Source organism: Canis lupus, chromosome 8 (assembly GCF_011100685.1).
Source record: "Canis lupus familiaris isolate Mischka breed German Shepherd chromosome 8, alternate assembly UU_Cfam_GSD_1.0, whole genome shotgun sequence".
Taxonomy (NCBI): Eukaryota; Metazoa; Chordata; class Mammalia; order Carnivora; family Canidae; genus Canis; species Canis lupus.
In genome coordinates, this window is record NC_049229.1 from 30,846,577 (window position 1) to 30,871,667 (window position 25,091).

The 25,091-nt window shown below is 41.9% G+C and overlaps 1 protein-coding gene, 1 non-coding gene and 1 pseudogene across 3 annotated transcripts in view; all 3 read left to right on the forward strand.

Moving 5' to 3' along the window:
• Positions 1 to 25,091, forward strand: part of SAMD4A (sterile alpha motif domain containing 4A) — a 210,590-nt gene that overhangs the window by 68,083 nt on the left and 117,416 nt on the right. The window lies entirely within an intron of this gene.
• Positions 17,876 to 18,463, forward strand: LOC106559161 (annotated as a pseudogene).
• On the forward strand, positions 22,778 to 22,885 carry LOC119873177. Its single transcript, XR_005363838.1, has one exon. It is a non-coding gene; the product is annotated as a U6 spliceosomal RNA (small nuclear RNA).

Sequence of the window (25,091 nt, forward strand, 5' to 3'; positions counted from 1 at the left end):
TCTAAAAACAAACAAACTACAACCAAACTCATAGAAAAAGAGATCAGATTTGTGGTTACGAGAGGCAGGGGGTGAAAGGAGTAGGTGAAATGGGTGAAGGTGGCCAAAAGGTAATAGATTTCCAGTTATAAGGTCAGTAAATCTTTAACATAGACTTAAAGGGGATGAAATGTATGATGTGGAGACTTAGTTAACAATCCTAACAGAGTATGGATGCCTCGGTGACTCAGTGGTTGAGCATCTGCCTTCAGCTCAGGTCGTCATCCCGGGGTCCTGGGATGGAGTCCCACATCGGGCTCCCCGCAGGGAGCTTACTTCTCCCTCTGCCTATGTCTCTGCCTCTCTCTCTGTGTGAGAATGAATGAATGAATGAATAAATAAATAAAATCTTTAAAAAACAACAACAATCCTAACAGAGTAGATCTTAAAAGTTCTCAGAACAAGAAATAAAATTTGTGACTATGTACATTGATGGACGTTAACTAAATTTACGGTCATGATCATTTCACAATATATCCAAGTATTAAATCATTATGCTGTATACCTAAAACTAATAAAATGTTCTACATCTATTATATCTGAATTAAAACAAAGAACTCTATCCCCTGCTCTACTCCCTTTCCTTCTGCTCCTCTTCAACAGATCTGAACTATAGGAAAGAGGAAAAAGGAATACACCAGTCTGAATTGTTTGCCCTAATTGGGGTAGTCACTGAGTAAGCTCATTGTGGGTCTAACTCCATGCAAATGAATTGACTGTGAACCTCCTCAACCGAGTTCTTGGTCACAGCGAGTGCATGCTTCACATCCGTGATTGTTGGATCTCAAAAGCCCAAGCTCTTCTTTCTGAGTTTGTCACCAAACTAGAGGTTGGCAAATGCCTGCCCTTTTATGGATGCCCCAGCCTCAGAGCTAGGAAGTCCCTGGGCCCTGGGGTTTAAAGCAGGAGCTCTCAGTGGGTTGTAGTTCTTGTTTCCAGCAAGCATTTGTAAATATCCTTCAAATGCCTTGACAATGGATTTAGATAGCTTAATTTCCATTTAAGCCAGTAAGCAGGGACTGGTATGCTGTTTGAAGTTCTGTGGCGTTGTTATAAGACGCTGGAGAAATATGTGTGGCGAAGTATTCCAGGTATGTTTCAATTGTCAGTTACTGCTGCTTCTGTTGTGCCTTTAAAGAATGTTTTTGTTAAAAGAGGTCCCTCGGATTTGACTAGCTTCTTTGCTAAATAGTGGGAAACTACCTTCTCCAGATTTGAAAAGAAATTACTCACAGGTGTTTTTGTTTTTGTTTTTCCTCCTCATTTTTTGGCTTAGAGAAGAGCAGCCTCTCTACCTATGGAAAGGAGAAAAGAGAGGTCGTTAGTGGATGGGGAGGCCGAGGGCTTCACACTGGGCTGGAAAGGCGGGCAGGCCCAGGAGGGACCTGTTAGAACAAGTTCTCCTTTTGGCAGCTAGCTGGAGAAACAATCAGAGTCCTTTGGGTGATCAGGAGAGTTGACAATGAACCTTGACTCCCAGCCATGATTGAGGGTAAGCTAAACACAAAGTGTATCTTTTGTTTAGGAGACTTCACCATTCCACAGTGTTTTCACACATTCATTAAATCTGAGCTACTCAGCCATGACTGCTGGGGAGAATGGAGCCAGAAGGTGTGTCTTTTCTTAGGTTACTAACTTGGGGTAAATGCAAATCTTGCAGAGGTGAGCCCTTACCATCAAAGTCTGGGGCGGATGTTCATAATAGGTTAAATATTGACCAGAGACAGTGTGGAAGGTTCTAAATTGTGCCTAGATTATTAATTAAATTTTAGTTGACTTTTTAAATTTAATTTATTTATTCATGAGAGACACAGAGAGAGGCAGAGATTCAGGCAGAGGGAGAAGCAGGCTCCATGCGGGGAGCCTGATGTGGGACTCGATCTTGGGTCTCTAGGATCACGCCCTGGGCCGAAGGCAGCACTAAACTGCTGAGCCACCCGAGCTGCCCATGATGTTGACTTTTGTTTATTTATTTATTTTTTTGATGTTGACTTTTATTAAGCATTTGCAATGTACCGGGCATTTGGCTATGAACTTGACATAAATTATGTCACTTAATCGTCAAAGTTCTTTAAGTAGCTAGCTACTCTTTTTAATTGCAACATTACTGAGAAAAAGAATGTATAAAGAGATTACATGCAAATGTTATTTTTTTTTAAGATTTTATTTATTTATTCATGAGAGACAGAGAATTGCAGAGACATAGGCAGAGGGAGAAGCAGGCTCCCTGTGGTGAGCCCGATACGAGTGGGAGGGGGGCACGACACCCCGGGCAGCCGACAACTCAATCCCAGGATCCCCACCTGAGAAAATGGCAGATACTCAACCACTGAGCCACCCAGGTGCCCATAGCCTCTCAATAATTAACTTAAGAAGTCACGTTCAGGCAGAAAACTGCTGAGATCTTGATCTTCAGGCCTCCCCACCCCCACCCCTCTGCTGCTGTGTAAGGTCCTCCCCTGGACCATCGGTAGGTGCAGGGTTCAATTACAGTGTCCAGCTTTAGTTCTAGTGGAGTCATGTCTGTGTAACACTATAGTACTTTCATGATTATGACTTAAATCTTAGATTAATGCATGAGTGGTGTGTAGAACATGTGATGGACAATATGATAGAATTTTTTTAAAAAAGAGCATAAACCAAGAAGCCCAAGAGCTGAGGGTGAGCCTTGCCCTGGTATCATTAAGTTTGATGATGGGGCCAAACTTTAACCTCTCTGCGCCTCTGTTGCTTCATTTGCAGTGTGACTGAGTTGTACCAGATGACAGCCTAGTGTCATCTGGTGACGTGTACCCCAATGTAGAAAAAGTTAATGGAAACTGCTTCTTAAAGCTATCAGGTAACGGTCAATGAGATGGATACCAACGGTTAATGGTCCAGTAGCATGGATTTATTACTTTCAAGTTCACTCATTTTATTTCTACCTAGTACAGTTAAAAAAAATCATACAAAATATGTAAAAAATAAGTTTGAATAGGGTTCAAGGATTTAAAGTCTTAAATCCTTAAAGAAAAAACTAAAGTCTTGTTTCTCTGTCCCCCAACCCCACTGCCCAGACATTACTACTGCTTTCTCCTTTCAGAAGTTGGCTATTCCAGGCAGCCCCGGTGGCGCAGCGGTTTAGCGCCGCCTGCAGCCCGGGGCGTGATCCTGGAGACCCGGGATCGAGTCCCACATTGGGATCCCTGCATGGTGCCTGCTTCTCCCTCTGCCTGTGTCTCTGCCTCTCTCTCTAGCTGTGTCTCTATGAATAAATAAATAAAATCTTTAAAAAAAAAGAAGTTGGCTATTCCTATACAACTATGTAGTCTGTGATATAAATTTGTGAAAGAATCTGTTAGTTTCTTTAAATTACCGTATTTGCAGAAACAATATACGACTATAGGCAGCTTCTAAAAAAAATCTTCAAACAAAATGTTTTTAAAGAAGCACAATACTTTAGGGGCACCTGGGGGTGCAGTGGGTTGAGCACTTGACTCTTGATTTTGGGTCAGGTCCTGTCCTGGGATCGAGCCCTGCCTCAGGCTAGGCACTTAGAATGGAATCTGCTTGAGATTCTCTTCCTTGCCTCTGCCTCTTCCCTCCGATCATGTGCTTGTGCATACTCTCTCTTTCTCTCTCAAATAAATAAATAAATAAATAAACTCTTTTAAAAAGCATAAGACTTTATATTAATGCATATTAAATTTTATTCCTTCCAGTGAAAAATGAATAAGGCAGTGAGCTGGAGAACACATTTGAATTGTGAAAATATAACTGTCAACATTATGGAGGCATCAAAGTATTAAAATAAGCTTCTGTTTTGTCTTAGATCCTTTTTAAAAATGACAACAAAAGTCATTGAAGGCGATTCTTGCTTAAAAGTACTTTCGTATGATGAAAATTTGAGGTCAAGCATATTTCTCCATTTCCCCTTCAAATGAGTTTAGACTGTTAGGAAGTGTTAGGTTCTCAAAAACCTCTGAAGAGGGCATCTAGTGTCTTCCTTTCTGTTTGTTTTTCATATAGTTGGTAGGATTTTATTACATAATTATGTGACCCCTTTTTTCCCCAAAGTACTTTAAAAATAAACAGGTGTTAGGGGAAATTAACCGCAGTACTCCATCCACTGTATTTTTCTTTTATGTCTCGTTGAAGGTCAACGAGAAGGAACTCTTCTACAAAACCGTTTGATCTGGGGCCATATAATTTTGACTCCATTCTATGTGATAGACAAAATGTGTGGTGTTATGGAGGCTTGTTGGTGCCTTAGAGTCTTGGGAGGTCCTCCTTTCCTGGGCTCTGCTCAGCATTGCTAATGATTCCATTAATTTTCCCATCAGGGATCATACCTTATGGGAGGGAAGCTGAATCCATATCATGTGTCCAAACAAATGAGAGCAGATGAATCTATTTTCAATACTATCTGCCCAAGAAAAGGCCTAATGGCTTCTCTGCTAGAGCTGCCCCCAAGAGAGGGTGCAGGTGCAACCCAGGTGTGCTTCCCAGGCTCTGGCACTAGAAACACCTGGCTTCTTCAGACATGCATGTCTGGGTCTCACCCTTGAGTTTTTCTGATGCATTATGTCCAGGGTGAGGCCCAAGAAATTGCAAGTTCCCAGGTGATGTTGTTGCTATTGATCTGAGGTGCAAGCTTTGAGAAACACACTGGTTTAGTACCTTTAGAAGCATAGCAAGAGAAGAATGGATGACAGGTTTAGCAGAATTAATATATTGGCTTTGGCTATGGAGTATACATGGCCACCTCTGAATTTCAGCTACTGCAGGCAGGAAAATATCTCATGTTCCAAATGTGTGGAATATGTATATGTATTCATTTTAGTTGTTCACTGGCATGATGGACTTTGAAGCCATCAATACAAAATGATGTTCACATGTGCTTTGAATTATAAGTCTTCTCTCTGTTGTTTTGTTTTTCAGATTTTTAAAGACTAGTATGATTAGTTATAGCCTGCCCATTTAACCACTTTCCACATTTCACTTTTAAAATGAAATCATCCTTCTTGCATTTAACTAATGGAAAGTTGTTCAACTTGCCAAGCAAGGTTCCACTGTTCCTGAAACAAATTTTCCGAAGAACTGGAAACTCTATGCAGCTTTTATACAAGAAGCAGAATAGAAATGCTCAAATTTATGTTACTTTGATGCATATTTTCCACCATTTGATATTTAAGTAATATCCATCACATTGTATCTGAAGACATTCACTTGACTCTGTAAGATGAGTGGTTGCATTTGAGATTTCTTCTTCATCATGCTTTAACCCCCTCCAGTATTATTTAAATTTATTTTGGGTACAACTAGCTAAAATCATTGATCTCATCAGCTAACATTAATGAGTGATCATCACACATCAACTATTGCTATGAGATTTATGGGTCTGATCCCATGTAATTATTACAGCAACCCCACGAGGAAGAGAATTACCATGTTCTCTATTTTACAGATGCTTAAACTGAGAATGAAGGATTAAGTAATTTGAGATCCAAGTGGCTAGCAAGAGTCAGGACAGGAACTCAGAGCAGGGTGATTCCAAAGCGTAGGTATTTTCCTACTATGCTATCACCCTTATTAAAACATACTTTTTGAAGAGCTTTCTATGCTTGGCATCATTAAATATTGGCTTTGCCCACAAGAGCATTCAGTCTAAAATAGTCAACCCTATTTAGCAGATAGTGAAGGCATAAGAGCTGATCAAGCACTGAAAAAAAAATATTGAATAGTAATATGCAGATATTTACACAGAAAAGAGGTTTTGTGCAAGGAAAGTCCTGCATGTATGCTGGGTGAAGGGTAATGTTGAAGCATGAAGTTTTGGTAAAAATACGTTGAAAGGGCTCATTGGTTTTGGGATTTATTCTCACAGCAGAGTTTATTTTGGGAGTTGAGTAAATTTTCCAGAGGAGATAGGTTCCAGCACTGCCCAGTAGAACGTTCTATGATGATGGAAATGTACAGCAGGGTCCCCACCAGTTACACGTGCCAGTTGAGCACTTGAAATGTGGCCAGTGCAGCTGAGGAACTGAATTTTTAGTTGTATTAAATTGTAGTGAATTGTAACGTAAAGAGCCATGTGTGACTGGTGACTGTCCTTATTAGATAGCATGAAAACAGTAGAAGGAAGTAGTTGGGAGGCAGGGATGGAAGCTGACATGTGTAGACTTGAACTTGGGTGTAAGAAGAAGCCCTTGTCAGCCCTCTGGAAGGACACTTGTATGGCAATATGAGGAAGCTAATAGACGAGGGGAGGCATAGGATTCTGGACATGAGATGACCAGGACCGATATAAGACTGAATAAAGAGAGTAAGAAGAAAGGGACAAAGTGAGGTGCCTGTGATAGGGGACATGGCTGAGTTTGGCACCTGACCGATTGTGGGTGGCAGTACAGTGGAGGTTGGCAGCTGCTTTAAGGTTTCCAGCCTGGTGATAGGAAAACAGTTTCTTTTTGCAGTGTCTAATTTGTGTTGGCATAGGAACGTCTAGCTTGAGATGCCTCCCTTATAGACAGAGCATGGATCTTGAGGCTATATCAGAGGAGCAGGTGTAGGTGGATAAATAGATTTAACATTTGCATAGAGATAATATGTAATCCATGCGCACAGATAATATTCAGAATTATGTGTTTTAAAAAACAGTAGGAAAGTCAGTATGAGTGGAGTTGGGAGAGCAAGACAAAGTGTGGTCAGAAATAATGTTGGAGAGGTATCCTTGTAGGTTACAGGGCTACCAGGGACCATATAATCCTTATACTTTGGACTCTATTCTAAGTATGATGGGAGGCCTTTGGAAAGTTTGAGAAGGAGAATGAGTTTTATAGGACTTTGTAAATGACCACTCTGAATGGGTATAGAGAATAGACTTTATTCTTTTTTTTTTTTTTTTTTGAAGATTTTATTTATTTATTTGACAGAGAGAGTCAGCACAAGCAGGGGGAGGGGCAGGCAAAGGGAGATGATGAAGCAAGCTTTCCACTGATCAGGAAGCCCAATGCAGGACTCAATCCCAGGACGCCAGGATCTTGACCTGAGCCAAGGTAGACACTTAACTGACTGAGCCACCCAGGCGCCCCAGAGAACAGACTTTAGTAAAAGAGTAGGAGTGGAAGCCAGGAGTTCAGTTAGGTTACTATACGGTATTCCAGGTAAGGGATGCCGATGGCTTAAACTAGCATAGCCATAGTGGATATGGAGACAAGTGTCTGGAAGACATATCCAGAGATATGTTTTCTTTTTTTAATAATTTCTTTATTTATTCATGAGAGACACAGAGAGAGAGGCAGAGACATAGGCAGAGGGAGAAGCAGGCTCCCTGCGAGGAGCCTGATGTAGGACTCAATCCCAGAACCCCGGGATCATGACCTGAGCCAAAGGCAGACAGACGCTCAACCACTGAGCCACCCAGGTGCTCCCCCCAGAGATATATTTTCAAAGTAGTAATAAGAATTTATTGTTGGATGAGATGTGTAATGTGTGTGTGTGTGTGTGTGTGTGTGTGTGAGAGAGAGAGAGAGAGTGAGTCTGGGACAATTCTCAGCTTTTGCCCTAAGCAGTTGAGTGATGTCATTTGTTGTGATGGAGAACTCTGAATAAGTACCAAATTTAAAACCAAAATCAGGAATTCAATTTGGGACATAGTAAGCTAGAGATGCCTATTAGACACCCTCGTGGGGCTGTCAGGGAAGCAGTTGAACATGTGATCTTGGAGTTGTCTCATGATTTGATGAGTTATGATTTATTAAGGTCTTTGGAGGAAGGAAGGAGCCAGAAGAGAAAGAAGCTGAGTGACAGTATAAGAGTGGGACAGAGATTTTAGGAAATGGGAAGTTAACAGGATCCTGTTTTAGAATGGAGGTGCTGACCCAGGGGAGGAGCATGCCATTCTGGTTATGGTGCTGTTGAAACAAAAAAGGTGTTTTTTGAAGAGCCTGGTGTAGTGCAGTGGCAATCACTGGGAGAACGCCCACACTGGGAGGCTTTGGTACTTTCTTAAAGAAGGGAGAAGGTAGGGAAAGCAAGAGTCAAAGATGGATTTAGGAGGGTTCCAACAGAGCACCTGGGTAGAAGTCAAGCTACAGCATGACTTTGTCATGGTATAAGTCAGCTGTTGCCTGCTCCTTGTGCACGAAAGCATTTTTAGGCTATTTAATCAAAATTTTATGCCTCAGGGTTGAATAACAGAGTGGGAAGTGTTGACTTAAATTGTTTTTTCAAGCAAGCATAAATGTCAGAATTTAGGAGAATTGTATGCTGAAAAAAGAGTAGTTTATTTTAGAAGAGGGAACTTTTTTCTAGTTTTTCTCATTTGCCTATAAGTATTTGTCACACATAATCATCTTGCCTGCTTTTATAAATGTAGGATTTCCATTTACATGGAAATGTGTACTTCATATTTTTTCCCATTAAAATGTCCAAGTGTTGAAATATTCGGTATTCTAGTTTATTCTGGTCTCCAGTCTATTTAGGCTTTTAACCGTTAGAATGTTTGCTATTGAAAAAAAAAAAAAAAGCAGGATTTTCTATTATAGTTACTGACTTATAATGTACCAGTAGGGCAGTGGAAGGGGTAATTGAAAACTCTTACTTAGGGAATGATTATTGCTAAGAGAAGTGTCCTATCGTTCCACTTACTACTTACCTCCTCCTTTGTAGTTCACTGCTTCTCACCTGACAAAGTTGACACAAAAGAAATGAATGCAAGTAAATTAAGTCAGTCAGATTCCCAACTTTTATCAGATCGAAGACCTGGAATAGAGGGCTTACATATTGTTTAGAGATAAATCTTTACATTGTGTACTGATTGACCAGTCCATCATGTTTCTGAACCTGTAGAAGTAATTAATAGTTGCTTGAACAGATAAAATTAGAATTCCTTCCATGAGTCTGGTTTGGAGGCAGGGATCCCCATGTTACTGGCTAGTGGTTGTTCCCTTCATGCATTTGTTGGCGCGGTCCCCTTGTCAGAGGTCTGGGGGCACTCATTGGCAATGACTCAGTCTCGTCCCCCTTTGTCTTGTTATAGTAGCTCCTGTGACTGGATTACACTTATGTCTTGTGGGTTGGCAGTAGGGAAGAGGACTTCCTTCCGACACTCGTGCTCAAGCAGCTGTTTCTCTTTCTCCAAAAACACCAGTTTCCTCAGCCCCCAGCTGGTTCCTCCTGCTAGAAGCCAAAATCTGCCAAAGTGACTCTAGACCACGTTCACCCTGTGACAGTACAAGTGACTACAGTGCTTCATCCTCCCCCCAGGCTTTTCTGAACATAAGCTTTCATCTACTTTGTCAAGAGCTGATGTTGTCGTCTTATTTCCCTTCCCCTATAAATAATCCATTTCTTTCCCCCCTGCACCGTACTTCTAGGACAGAGGCATGCCCCGTATCATATGCTTGCACTGAGCATTCTTTCAGTGTTTTTTACTTGCTTGACCTTTGAGTTTATTTCTTTCATCCCTCTCAGGATCTCCAAACCGAGGTCATGGAAGGTCAGAGTTAAAGACGAGGTTGACTTGAGTGTGTTTCTACAGAAAACCGAGTTCCACACTTGGTGGATATGTGCAGAAATTTTGCCCAGTCTGCAGTGACCCTCGCCATGCATTTGCTTCACTATTTTTGTTTCATGGTCTAGAGGCCCTGATGGTAGGAAGGAACTATAAATAAGAACAGTGCTGAGAGTGAGAGGATGAGCTCAGATGATCCTTAACTTTTTGGCCTTTCTGTTGGTTTAGAATTCCTCAAGGCCTATTATAGTGACTTATTTCACTTCACTTGGAATACCAGGGGTTTGGAGCTCCTTAAGTCACTTAACGGAGAGGACTCATGGTTAGGGTGTCTGTACACTTGCTGCCTGTTGAAATACCTTTTGTTATGATGCTCAAAGTAAAGAGAGGGTGAAGTGGGCACTAACTTAATGATATTTTATGGACACACTTAGTTGCCCTTAGGGAGTTCAGCACTACGGGAGTCGTAATGTAAAATTACTAAGTTCCCTACTTCTCTGTTGGACAAGTTCCGCTGTTACTTAACAGATCTTCATGGGAAATGAACTTGTGCTGTCTAAGGATGATTGAGTGCCTTGGCCCTAATGGTCAGTGTGTTGGAATTTAAATATATTGAAGAGTTAATTCTTTTAAAAAGCTAATTAATGGGGTGCCTGGGTGGCTCAGTCAGTTAATTGTGTGCCTTTGGCTCGGGTCATGATCCCAGGGACCTGAGATCAAGCCATGTGTCAGGCTCCCTGCTCGGTGGGGAATCTGCTTCTCCCTCTCCCTCTCGCCACCCTACCCGCTTGTGCTCTTTCTTCTTCTCTCTCTGTCTCAAATAAATAAATAAAATCTTAAAAAAAAATTCTTAGTAAATATATGCTACTCTCAAAGAGATTTTGAAAACAGTCTCTTCTGAATGCTGAAGATGATATGTGGTCATGCAGGTATCTTATTCTGAGATTTCCACAATCTAAATATTGATGCTATCTCCTTCCATAAGGAATGCTCTGGGGATACCTGGATGGCTCAGCGGTTTGGTGCCTGCCTTCGGCCCAGGGCATAATCCTGGAGACCCGGGATCAGGTCCCATGTCGGGGGCTCCCTGTGTGGAGCCTGCTTCTCTCTCTCTGCCTGTGTCTGTGTGTGTCTTTCTCTCTGTGTCTCTCATTAATAAATAAATAAAATCTTAAAAAAAAAAAAAAAGGAATGCTCTGTGTATGTGCCTGTGTGTGTACATATATATTCTAAAGTGGTAATATATTCATCATAGAGTAATCCTGCTTCATCTCTATTTGACCCCTGAAGGCATCCCAAGTGTGGAAGGGCCATGGATAGCTCCTCATAAACAGAGTCCCAGGCCGAGGCTTTTATATAGACATCCAGGGATGTCCCAGTGCCACAGCAGCCCTTGCCTGCCCACTAGAGTCATCATAGCCACCATCCAGAACATTATTCCTTATAGCTAATTCATCTTGTGCCTCTTTGCTTCCCTTCCCCCTGTGAGGGTTTAGAAGATAAATTAAACTCAAGAGCTAGAGTTCATCCATAAGGTCACACCACATCTCGTAGAAAGAAAACCAGAAATTTGCACTTCCACCCTTTATCTTAATTCCTTGCCTGTGCTCAACCCTCTTAGGATCTCTCTGCACCTCGTGTGATGGTCTGGAATTCTTGTGTCAGTCGGCCAGAGAGAACTGTGGCACTTATACCTCCATCTGCATATTTCCTGGCCATATAGTAGAAATCATAAAAGAACTAAGTGGTCAGATCTCGAACCTTTCCATTTCTTTGCTTTATAAATGAATAACAGTGATCTAAAAGTGAAAGAATGTAGCTAACCAGTGTCATTGGGGATCTTCTAAAGTAGTACGGAAACTCTGCATTCTTCAGACCAACTTGTGGCACGCCAGTACATTCCTCTCCGATGAGGTGGAGGAGTAGTGGTGGCGGGGCTGGGATTTGTAGTGCTGGGGCGGGGAGCTGCTGTTTAAAAATACATTTAATTATATTCCTTCTCTGCAGTAATATTGATACCATTTTTAGCGCATTACAAATACTGTGATTTTCATTTAAATCACGTCCATTATCTTATTGACCTAGTTTTTATTTTGTAATCAAAATGTTCTATTTCTGGATGCCTTAGCCCAGAATCTTTTTTTTTTTTTTATTTAAAGGTTATGGACCTTTTGTGGAGTTTATGTTTTTTTTTTTTTTTTTTTTCCTTTCTGTCGTAGCTGCGTACAGATGGGCTGCCTCTGTGTTTGCTGTATTACGGAAAATGGTGCTATATTGCTCTCTGGAAGAGTGAGGCTTTTCTCTATTTAATTTGGCAGGATGCCATGGGACCTCACATCTGGTGACGTTTTTGGTGAGTGGATGGTGAAAGAGCCAGGAAATTCTATTTCTATTCAAAATGAGAGGCAGAGGTCTGGTTCTTCCTTCCCCTTCTTTCTCTGCTCTTCTTCACTATTTCTGTTTTTAGCTCTCTCTGCTCATAGGATCACACTTATTTTAGGTCCTGCCTTTTCTCTGATTCTTCCCCTCCTCTTTTCTTCCTGCTCTTTTTCTTACCTTCTCTTTCTTGCTCTCAGCAATGTAGGCCCACTTTGTTTCTCTTCTCTGGCTGGAAGCTCACTCTGGAGAGACCCCCTGCCCCGGAGGTGCCCCTGGAAATGCTCCACGTTTCCTTTCCATATTATTTCTCCGTGTCTTTCTTGATACATGAAGGTACCTTGCTCTCTCCTCCAGACAGTGAGTAGAACCAGAGAAATGTTAGGAGTGAGAGTGACCAGACATCTTCTTTTTGTGACTGAGGAAGGAGAAGGCCAGAGAATGATTTCTCCTAAGGTTCAAGGGCAATTTAATGGCAGAGCCAAGTCAAAGACCTCGTCTCCTGTTTGAGGGTTCTCTCTTATCCCCTTTAGCCAGAAAGCCATATAGATGTGGTGCGTGGTTCCTTTTAGCACTCATTTCTCTCCATCACCATCAGCCTTCTCAAGTATCTTCCTGTGTAAATGTATTTTGGGGGAACTGAGTTTTTAATGTGTCACTTTCTCATGAAAAGAAGACTCAAAAGGTGGAGTGCAGCAACAGGAGTCCCTCCCTGAGTTGTTAGGGATTTTCTCAGGAATGGTATTTTGCTCCAGGTCATTTCTGTTGATGGATTCATTCCTAAGAACCGGTAGATGACTATGACATATAATATTCGAGCTTGAACTCTTTCCTGCCTGCCTGGAGTCTCTCTGTTAATCAGGAAACCACATTTAAAGCTGTGTCCTGAACTCTGCCCAGCATGTCAGCTTGGCCAGGAAGGATAGGGAATTCCTACTGGTAGCAGCCATTGAGGACTAAGGGAGTAACTAGAGGTCAGATAGGAGCTTAGCAAGGAAGACATTGGCAACATAGGGTACTTTTCAGCCACTGGTATTGTCTCTTTGTTTCTGAAATCCCCCTGTGGTTGAGGTTGGACAAAGTCTAGGCTCTCAGCCCCCTGGGCCGGTGACCCCACGTTTTGGAATTTTGTGATCTAACAATTTTTTTTTTTTTCAATTGAAGAGGCTTAACATAGGGTTGTTAGCGTTTATCTTGAGAAGTCAGGATGTTAGAAACAGCAAGAGCAAAATTGTCATATAATGTTACAATCTTTTCAAAAAAGAAAAGTTATTCTAACACATAGGAAGAATATAATCTCAGAATAAAGGACAGCCCTCTGTAGCTTCTGGAAAAACCCCTATTGTCCAGATTGGTCCTACTTAGCCACAGGCCAGCATAAATTTTGTCCCAGAAGCAGCGATGGTCTGTGATACATGGGAACCACAGCCTTCACTCTGGGGTTGGTAAGCCCCGGCCCCTCTCTCCAGGGAGAATACAGAAGAATGCACGAAGAACACAGCACAGAGAGCAGCCCATCAGTGTCTGGCACATACATAGTTTGTGCTCAGTAAATGATGTTTGTTTTTATTCTTTCTTAGAGAAGCAAATTACACTAGATGACTATTTCAGTTTGGACTTCGAGGGACACTGCTCTTTTGGCTTGTTTTCGTTGTAGACTAGGCTCTGATCTTCAGCTTTATAGATCTTTCACGTGATTTCATCAGTTACCTTGTGGATGGTCAGGACAGACTTGTATTTTCTGAGTTCACAGGAGGCTAATCCATACGTAAAAATGTAGTTCATTGTTTTGCAAATAGAAGATACGCTTTTTCAGGGACTACACCAATAGATTGGTCTGCCTGAATCCCATGTCCTCCCCACAGTAGGGGAGGGGGAGGGCGGATGCTGTGGTGACCATCATGGTGTTCACTTTCCTTGGAAAATGTAGAATCAAAGCAATGGGAATTGATTCACTGAGTGTATTCCAGCAAGCGTATGACATAACCCATTTTATTTCACTGGCTCTGTTTTCTCTCTTTCCTTTGGATGTTCCTCTTCATTGAAAGACAGTAAAGTATAATGGTTAAAAGCAGAGGCTCTGGGGACACCTGGGTGGCTCAGCGGTTGAGTGTCTGCCTTCAGCTCAGGGCGTGATCCTGCAGTTCCGGAATCGAGTCCCACATCAGGCTCCTTGCAGGGAGCCTGCTTCTCCCTCTGCCTGTCTCTGCCTCTATCTCCGTGTTTCTCATGAATAAATAAATAAAATCTTAAAAAAAAAAAAAAAACAGTAAACAAGACTAATTAAAAAAAAAAAACAAAAGGAGCAGAGACTCTGGAGTCAATGGCCAGGTGTGAGTCCAGGCATTGTCTACTAGGTGTGTGACATTAGGCAATTTATTTGACCTATTTGTGCCTTTTCTTTTTAAGATTTATTTATTTGTTTGAGAGAGTACATGCAAGTGCATGTGAACAGAGAGGAGCAAATGGAGAGGGAGAGAAAAAATCCTCAAGCAAACTCCCCGCTGAGCATGGGCCCTGACATGGGCTCAATCCCAGGACCCCAAGATTATGACTTGAGCTGAAATCAAGAGCCGGCCACCCAATTGATTGAGCCACCCAGGTGCCCCTGACCTCTTTGTACTTTAATGTTATCTTCTGTAAAATGAGGATAATTATTATAGAATTTGCCACATAGGTTTGTTTTGATAAGGAAAGGAGTTGAGATATGTAAAGTGCTTAGAGTGCTTGGCATATAATATAAATGATCAACAAATATTTATCATTTATATTATTGAGGGTGCTAGTTTTGTGGTGGACATGGAAAAATGAATAAAAATCATATGGGCAGGATTATAGATTCTTAAGGGTTAGATTCTTATCTGTAACTTCCCTTCGTATAGAATTCAGCTCTCCAATAATCTTTGGTTTCTGTTTTTACCCTTCATTGTTTCAGTAGATTTTCATATCACAGCACTCTCTCAAGACTGTTTTTCATTGATCGCATTTTGGGTTGGCTATTTTGTGTTGAGTTGGAAATTGTCAAAGGCTTTTCTTCCCAGGATGCTTGTTTGGAGAAGCTTCTGTTCTTGGTTGTGGTGGATCCTTTCCAGTGGGTCTTCCCTAGGTCACCCCTTCCTGGCTTTTCCTTCTGGAGAAGCAACCCCCCAACTCATGATGAATCAAGCACGAACTTCTCTGCTAAGAGACTAGGAGATGCTGAGCTACTTGCACAGATCTCCTCTAAAATAAGTAGCAAGGATTATAGTGAAGCTGATTCTGGGGGTAGCTTTTTATGTGCCTTCTCCCATTTTGCCAAGCCTACCGGTCAAGGGTTAGGGTTTTTTAATGTGAATTTTTTTTTTTTTTTTTTTTTGCCATTTCTCCATTCCCTGAAGAAACTTAACATCTGTTTTCCAGTGGAAGTCAATGACAGATTGATGAGTATTTAGGGTGCCTTTTATAGGAATGCCCACATAGTATGTGCCACATACTCTATATACACAACTAATACCTGTAGTACGACCAGTTTTCAGGTTCCTCACTAAACTTACAGTGACACATATGGGCCATTAAAATATTTTTCTATAAAATAGTGCAGGTACATTGGCCTCTGAAACAGATTAGTCCACCCACCACCTATCTGTAGTATAATGAGAAACTGAAACTGATAATTAGCTACAATTTTGCTTCGGTAAGTCACCCTCTCATGATGTTTTTGTAGAAAGACTTTTCCTCGCTGCGTCTTGCACTCCTGTCCGTGTAAATACAGCTTTCCTCCTTGACTCCTCTCTCACTTTCCAAAGCAGCTAGAATGAACTGTGTGATTGGGTTGCTGGTCTTGCTCGTTCACTGCCAGTCAAGGGTTCAGGGAGATGCCAGGTTTGGGGAGGGGAAGGGGAGAGAGGTCAGCTGGAAGCACTATTTCTAGCTTTGGAGTCAAGGTTTTTTTGCTGAGAGTGTTGCAACCTTGCCGTCAAAGTTGTGCTGGGTCCTCTGCTAGGGCATAGGCACTGTCTGGCCACTTTGGGGGTCCAGTTGCACCAGGAGGACAGTCAGTCTTGCAAAGTAAGTGACAATTTCAGGAAACTTTGTATGAGGATTGTTGAAATCAGCCAGTGCAGAGCCAGGCTCCTTTCTGCCTATCTCTTGGAGGTAAGAATGTCCTCTTTGGGTTCTACTTTGTAATTCTGTAGATCTGGATGGTCTAAAGATTGCACAGTAGGGAGATCCCACTCATCCCAGCAGAGTGGAGATTCCTTTGACAGCCAGTTCAACTTTAGGTTCCAGGACCTTGAGGTTAAGAATATTCTTCAACTGAATCACATGAAGTAGATATAAGAGGAGCTTAAAGGGAAGGTGTAATTATTTAGCTCTCCAATGAATTATAAATGTTAGCCTGGGGCCACAGAGCTCCCAGACCTCCCCATGGAAGCTCAGTGATACCCTCACGTTACAGATCTGGGCTGTAATCTCCTGCAAGGCCTCCACCAGCCTGTGTTTCAGCCTCCTTCTCAAGGCAAATGACTGCCAAATTCCATCTAGGTAGCTTCCATTCTGACATTCCCAAAAGTTTGTTTGACATCCTACTCTGGGTGGGTAGCCGTCTGGCTCTCCTATAGTCAACGCCCCACCAAAAGTCTCTTCCTCATCTAGCCATTTGTGATGACCTATCCAGGCCATTTGTGATATTTCCATAGTGGTATCCAGTTGACCTCCAAGTGAGGTTGATTCCCTTAACATTCCCCCTAAGCCACACTACCCTTTTTTCATTGTAATGTCCTTACTTTTCACTCTTGGTTTCCACTCTCACATCTTCTAAGATTACACTCATTAGAAGAGTAGTCAGATTGAGGAATTAGGTACACCCCCTGGCTGGCTACGTTTTACACTCTGTGCAGGAGGCAGAGAACGAACAAAGTTGGGGCCAGACCGGCTTAGAAGAGGATGACACTAGGCAAGTCACTTGGCTTCTTTGAGGCCCCATTTATGCACCTGTTAATTATGGCTGTCTTGTTCACAGGCTGCTTGTGAGGGCCTGATGTTATAAGTGAGGAATCAGGCAAGGAAATAAATGAAACTGGGGAACTAAGCATCCAATTTATCTCTGGCTCTTTGTATTATAAAGGGGATATTTAGGATTGCAATTCCACATTGCTATAGCTGTTTTGGGGTCCCTTACATGACCAGGAACGTGGAGGATACTAACATTTGTTTAGCACACTAGAGTCACCCAGCTACTTTGGGCTGTGCTGGGCTGCTTGAGGTTGAGGGATCAGTGTCTCAATGGGCCTGTGAGGCATTTGAGATGCATCATGGTCAGGAACTCAGTCTCACAGTTCCTGAGAAATCTGCCATCCTCCCTGGTGGTATCCATTCTTATCAGGACTATTAACAAAATTTTTTGTGCGGAGGAGTTTTTGGTGGTGGCATTTGGTTCTTTTATGGCCCTTCCTTTATCTGGACCACGAATAATCAACTGACGAATCTCTCTCCCTGTTCTCATTTTTCAGCAGATATTTCCTGGGGATGTTCTACTTGGTGCTTTAGGGAAAGATGGGTGGATGGAAGCTAGTGGTCATGAGATAGAATATAGTACCTGAAAACAAACAGACAGACAGACATAGTCACAGAGCCCAACTGTCAGAGTGCTGGCTGACTTTGGACTCTGAAAATTTCCTTTGGAAACTACCTGTGCTGCGTCACTATCTGGGACTATGCTTGAGACAACCTCAGCACCTTGTATGACACTTGGATGCTTAGTTCCCCAGTTGCAGGGCTCAATCCCAGGACCCCAGGATCATGACCTTAGCCAAAGGCTAAGGCTTACCTGACTGAGCCACCCGGGCACCCCAACTTAAGAGTTTTTTTTTTTTCAAAAATTTTTTTTTTTTTAAGTTAGAATCTCATGATGTCTTTTAACAGCATACCTTTTGAACCACATTTATACAGTGAACCATTTTATAAGGTGAGATACATGCATCATTTTTCACCAGTGACTTTGAATGGCTCATATCAAACTTGAAATCCAAGCATACATGTCCAGTCCTTTTAGCTACAGAATTGTTTGCCTATTAAAATATGCATTTCTGCCCTTTCACGAAGATGGCACCGAAGGTGAAGAAGGAAGCCCCTGCCCCTCCCAAAGCCGAAGCCAAAGCAAAGGCTTTGAAAGCTAAGAAAGCGGTGCTGAAAGGCGTGCACAGTCACAAAAAAAAGAAGATCCATACGTCACCTACATTCTGGCAACCCAAGACCCTGCATCTCTGAAGGCAGCCCAAATATCCTCGAAAGAGTACCCTCAGGAGAAACAAGCTTGATCACTACGCCATCATCAAATTCCCCCTGACTACTGAGTCAGCCATGAAGAAAATAGAAGACAACAACACACTGGTGTTCATTGTGGATGTCAAGGCCAATAAGCACAAGATCAAACAGGCTGTGAAGAAGCTCTATGACACTGATGTGGCCAAGATCACTACCTTGATCAGGCCTGATGGAGAGAAGAAAGCATATGTTCAACTGGCTCCTGAATATGATGCTTTGGATGTTGCCGACAAAATTGGGATCATCTAAACTGATGATCCCAGGCTATAAATCTAAATATAAAATTTTTCACCATAAAATAAATAAATAAAATATGCATTTCTATGGGCAGACATTGAAAGCCCAAGTAAAGCCAACTAATAACACACTATTTATAATCTCTTCTTTGTCCTCTGAAGGGTCTTTTCCCTCTTGGACTTGATCAGCAAGCCCTTATCTCCTGAATGGTGGGAACATGAAAAAGCAAGAGGCACAACCAACTCTGAGTCAAACACCAGGATTCTAGACCCCAGGCTAATCACTTTTTTTTTTTTTTCTGAGCCTCAGTTTCTTCATCTGTCAAGCTTGTAATCATACCACACAAGGGTAGCATTTAGAAGTGCTTTATAGATAGTGAAGTGTAATTCTCTTCTGGTCTGTATGCATTTTTATACCCAGGACAAGGACCTACATTTACTTCTCTTATGAGACTAAACTAATATAGAATAAAAATTTTTCATAACTATACTTCAGATACATAAAATAGAGTCTAGAGATTTCTTTGTTGTCATTTTATTCCTGATGAGTTCAAAGCCTTGCCCCTGGTGTATCTATTCATATTTTAAGTCTGTAATTGGCTAGTCAGTGGTTAGGACAAAGCGCTGATTAGTAGATAAAAGCGGACCACTGACGTAGAACCTTGGGGAATCTAGCCCAGAGTTTCCTATTCTGTGAAGATAGCTTCTACTCAAATCAAGGCCAGCATTTGGATTATCTATTCACTAACCTCAATCCTTAGTGAATCTATTAGTGTAGGTCATAGATTCATTCCTGGTGCATGCAAATTAGCATCATACTATTCCACGGCCACAGGTCGTTCCCAAAGATTCTACCAACTGTTTTCACATGTCTGCTATTGGTTGGGGAAAAGTTGGTGGGAGAGTGTATGGTGCATGCAAAGCTGTCCCCACTAATGGAAAAATTATATTTAGATGGTGTGAGGCATCTTTGTTCTGTCTGAGGACAGACCTTACATTGGCAACTGGGTGCCCAATGCTATTCATCTTCTCAGAGAGCAGAATTACTGGGAGTGCAGGCTAGCTAACAAGAGTAAATGATTGAATGCAGTGCTTTTTTCACTATCTGGGAAAAGTAGTAGGCATTGAGATCAGCAGCTGCCATTCTTACAAAGACAAGCCAAGAGCAAGGGATTGGGTGTTTGAGAAGGTCGTCAGGTAGAAGTGGCTCTCAGGCACAGCAACACTCAGGGGCTTTTGCCACAGCCACATGTGGTGGTTCTTGCCCTGAGGTTCTTTCAACATGCCAGGGACCAGTGCTTTCATCACCAAGATGTAGATACAAAAACCAAGCATAGTGAAGTTAGGTGATTTCTCCAGCTCAAAAAGAGCATGGAAATTGAAATAACACCTGTAGATACTTTGCTCCATTTAGTTAGAGACTTGACAGGGGTAAAGATGGAGGAGTGGAGATCCATTGTAGCTGAGATAGAAGCTTAGCTCTTTCTCGTGCTTCTCACAAAAGGGTGCATGGTTATTGAACGTGTGGATGGAGACCCCTACAAGATGGGACACTTATTGATGGCCTACGTCATCACCAGGCAAGGTCCTCAAAGTCACTCTTCAGCTACCTCCACGCTGACGTGTGGAGCTGCTGACGGCCTTGTTGGTCTCCACACTCCACGCGACCCCTGAGAGGTCTTGACACCAAAGGGGATGCCCTGGGAAGGGCTGCCAGAATTTCCTGTACTGCTGGGGCAGTAATCCAAAGGTCAAAGACTCTGCAAATGGACCGCCTTTGTTGCTCAGTGGAGGGCCCAGGCCACAGGGGTCCGAGTTAATTGATCACACTGAGGAAACTACTCCATTGAAGTTGGATGTAGCAGGATGAAGAAGTGGATGAACTGATAAAGAATGGGTTTAACTGAAGAACTCAGCTGCCCTTGAATCCTTTGTGGAAGTAGAACGTAAATAATCAATCATAAATAAATAAAATGCAGGAGCTAAAGAAAGGCCCTTTAAATACACCATCCCTCACAGCTGCAAGTGTTGCAAAGTAGCAACGAAGCAGAATTGGCCAGTATGGATGATTATGGGCTGGCACTCCTTGACACTGAGACTGGATCCAGCTTCAGATCCTTTTCATCCACAATATGTTTATCCAAACCCTGTATAGCAGCAATGATGAGTAAAATGATGGCCTGTAGTCCAAAGTAATGAACCAAGACAACTAAGACGATTTCTCAATCCAGCTGGAATTTTAGGGATTAAAGATTTCAGTCAAACTATTTTAAGATACAGTGTGAACCTCCACACCTCATGAAGCACCATCAGATAAGTGTTCACACACACACAAACACACACGCCGTAGACATGTCTATATACTCTTATAGACATCTGCACATATATATATATATATATAACTGAAAGGCAGAATAGATGTAATTAAAAGGCAGAATATATATAATATAAAAATATACTTTATATATAATGTAAATGTAAAATAATATAAATTTATTATGTGATAAAGATTTTATATAATGTTATATATGGATCTAAATATAAAATATAGCTTTATATATGGTTTTTTAATATTTAATTTATTTATTCATGAGAGACACAGGGAGGGAGAGAGAGAGAGAGAGGGGGAGAGAGAGAGAGAGAGGCAGAGACACGGGCAGAGGGAGAAGCAGGTTCCATGCAGGAAGCCTGACATGGGACTCGATCCTGGGTCTCCAGGATCATGCCCTGGGCTGAAGGCAGCTTTAAACCGCTGAGCCACCCGGGCTGCCCAATATGTACATATGTATCTTTTAAATATTTTATTTATTTATTCATGACAGACACAGAGAGAGAGAGGGCGGGGGGGACACAGAGAGGGAGAAGCAGGCTCCGTGCAGGAAGCCCGACGTGGGACCTGATCCCAGGTCTCCAGGATCAGGCCCTGGGTCGAAGGTGGCGCTGAACTGCTGGGCCACTGCTGCCCCTATATATGTTTTTTTTTTTTAAAGAGAGGTTTTTATCTTAAGATTTTATTTATTTATTTGCCAGAGTATAAGCCAGGGGAGTAGCAGGCAGAGGGAGAGGGAGAGGGAGAAGCAGGCTCCCAATGAGCAGAGAGCCCGATGTGGGGCTCCATCGCAGGACCCGAGAATCATGACCTGAGCTGAAGGCAGGTTCTTAACCAACTGAGCCACCCAGGCACCCCTATAATATATGTTTTAAAGTAATATACAAAAAAAAAGTATATATACTTTTATATCATTTACTTATATACATACTTTTTTTTTTTTTAAAGATTTTATTTATTTATTCATGACCGGCACAGAGAGAGAGTCAGAGACACGGGCAGAGGGAGAAGCAGGCTCCATGCAGGGAGCCTGATGTGGGACTCGACTCCGGGTCTCCAGGATCACACCCTGGGCTGAAGGCGGTGCCAAACCGCTGGGCCACCGGGCTGCCCTACTTCTACATACTTATGTAGTATATATTTATATAACATATATTCTACCTCTTAGTTTTTCTCTGGCCCAAAGCATGACTGCTTTTTATTTTTGTTCTGTTTACAGCAGTGTTATTGCATGTTATGAGGAAGTTTATCCAATAGCATGTAAGATAAAAATTGAGCAGAGTGACCCTTCAAGCCTTAGAAAGGCATCAGGTTAGAGACCATCCTACAGTTTCTCCCTAGGGCTGACCTGGTCAGTTTTTTCCCCTCCAGCATGGGACTAGATCATTAGCTGTTTCTTTGGTTGAGCCTCAGCTGAGAGTCAGAGAAGCTCAGTGGGTCTACCTCCAGCCAGGCTGTGCCCCCAGCCGCCGGGCAGGCACTCCAGATGCCGGGTGAGGCAGCTGCTCTCTGAGGGCCCCTCCCACTTCCCCATCAAGGCAATTGGAAGACAACTGAGACTTGTTTGTTCCCAAACCTGTTTACGCCAGTTGTACTTTTTCCATTTAAGACATGTAACGAAATGTTATGTGAACACATGATATATGAGTGTGAAAAGGAGACATGTTTCTATGAAGCCTACACCGTTGTCTTGGAAAGACTTGTCAAGGATGAACAAAAATTGTGGGCACATGAAGTATAAATGAAATAAGTCTAAAAGACTGTGGGGAAAATCATAAAAATTAAGCAGATTCCAAAGTCCAACTGCTTTTCAGCTGTCTTTGGATTTTTTTTATCTTCTTTAAAGAAACTGGAACCTGAAAATCATAACGGATTTCTGGTTTAGACAGGAAATTGGGACTTTGAGACAGTGAACCCATCTTCAAAGACAAGGCATTGTTCCTATACCAAATTTGTGAATGAGTGTACACCCATAATATTTAAATACCTGTGAACATAGTGCTCGCTTCGGCAGCACATATACTAAAACTGGAACGAAACAGAGAAGATGAGCATGGCCCCTGCACAAGGATGACACATAAATATCCGTGAATGTAGATGATAAATATCAATGAATACATATATATAATGAGAGTATAATTTTTATGATTCCACGCTCTAACCAGTTTTTTTAGACTATCAATCCAGTCACATTAGTTTGGAGAATTTCTGTTGCAGCTGTGGCATGTTGTGTAAAATACACATGTCCACTGAACATGTCAAAATGCTTACGCTATACAGGTTACAAGAGAACTGAGCCAGACTGGGGAGAGAGCAGACACTCACACATCTCCCTTATCATGCTCATCAAGGATCCACTTAAGGGCGGGGGGGGGCGGGGGGGACCCTGGGGGCAGACCTGTCTACGCAAGCTCTCTGACTATACTCTTTCTCCCACCTTCTCTCCCACCTCCTCTTTCTCTCTCTACCTCTCTCTCCAACCAATGTAGTTTAGTTCAAAGAACTCTGAAATAAATAAGGGAGAGAGCATTTGGAGTTGAACAACAGTGTATTTCAGAGTACTTGTTTCAAGAAAGAGAGTATTTGGCTTAAAAAGATTTGAAATATTTGTTTATGTAAACCCAACATAGAAAGAGAGAGAAAGAAGGAGGGAGAGGGAATTCCTTTAAATAATGAGATAATGAGATTTGATTTAGTAATATGTGACATATGTTAGATGGCTCAGGAATATACCTATTTCTCATGAAGTGAGACAGGATATGATAAGAGAAATCTTATTTTAGGTGTCCTAAAATCCAGTGTGTTTTAGGTCATTTTCTATCCTCCTTAGTCTAAAAACATTTCAGAAAGACCTTCCTGTGTCTCTGTGCTCTGTCTAGACTCTATATCAGAGCACAAACAACTGCAGAAAAACGTGAGAATGCCTGTAGATACTGGACATGCTAACAGAGGTATCTGAGAACCCTCAGGAAAAATAATATTTTACCATGAGGTGATTGTTGTCTTTAACAACAACAGCCGTATGAATGTGCTTTAATTTATGCTAACATGGAATGCTTAAAATCATAAAACAGGTATGATCATTAGGTTCCTATTCACCCAGGGAATGCAGATCCCACAGATAAGTATGCCAGAACATGAACTTCGTGGGAAAGCATGAATCTACCCCACCTCCAACAAATAAGAGACCGTCCTTAATTTCAGTAATAACTCTTAGGGGTTTAATTTTGATAGATTGTGAGGTATTTTATCCTAGCACATAAACCAGATGCTTCTCTCAAGTTAATGGGGAACAACTGATGGCTGCCAGATTAACTAGAAAAGAAATGTTTCTCTCTGCAGTTCTGGATAATAATGCAACTTAATGGCATTTCACCTGGGTGGACTTTTAAGATGGATGCATTTGTCTTTTGCCTCTCAGGGCATAGGTCCAAATTTGGAGCAGATGGTGGAAAAAGATGGATGGCCACAGAGATCTCCAGGCAAAATTGGTCAGATTTCTGCAATCCTCATTAATTCCTGGTTGACCATCATCCATCTCCATCTCTCTGACCCTACATAATGAATTCTGATTTCTGAAGATTTTCTGGGCCTAGAATGACCAAAACGTGCTGACTAAAATCTGAACAGATTGAAAGAAGCACTCACCTGCTATTTCAGGCTGTTGGAAGAAAGGGGCTGTTTCAATCTGAAATCTTGCTGTTCTTACTTTGAGCAATAGTGGATATTCTTTTCTGGTAATGGGACACAACTTGGCAGGGTATGAACTCAAAAGCTCAGGGAGTGAGTTTAAGAGACAAATTTCTTCCACTGTTGTTCAGGTAAAGGAGAGACTTTTGGATTCTTAAATTAAGTCTGATGAGAGACTAACCATCCATCATGAAGCAAGACTGACGGGTCACCCTAGCTATGGAATGATATATAAAGAGAAGCAGATGATTGTGGGAAAACCACAGAAGTATTGTTCCAGGCCATGGAGGTAAAGAGGGGACCCCCAAGGTCAGTGGAAGGAGGGACCCATGGGAAGTACTAGAAACAGCAATACTTCGTAGATTTAATTAAAACAATGCCTATGTGAGCTTCTTGATCAATGGCCTGATATTCTCATTTATTTCCACATTAGGTTGGGCTTATTGACATAATTGTTTTTGCTCATTACTGAAGACTCTCCTGCTAACCAATTTGTATTCCAATTTTTTTATTGCAATTATATTAGTCCCCATTCTGAGCCAGATGCCTTTGGTTTATAAACATTGTGAAAGACACTTAACTAAGAGGACAAACGATCTTCATTTAGGATGAGAATTTTTTT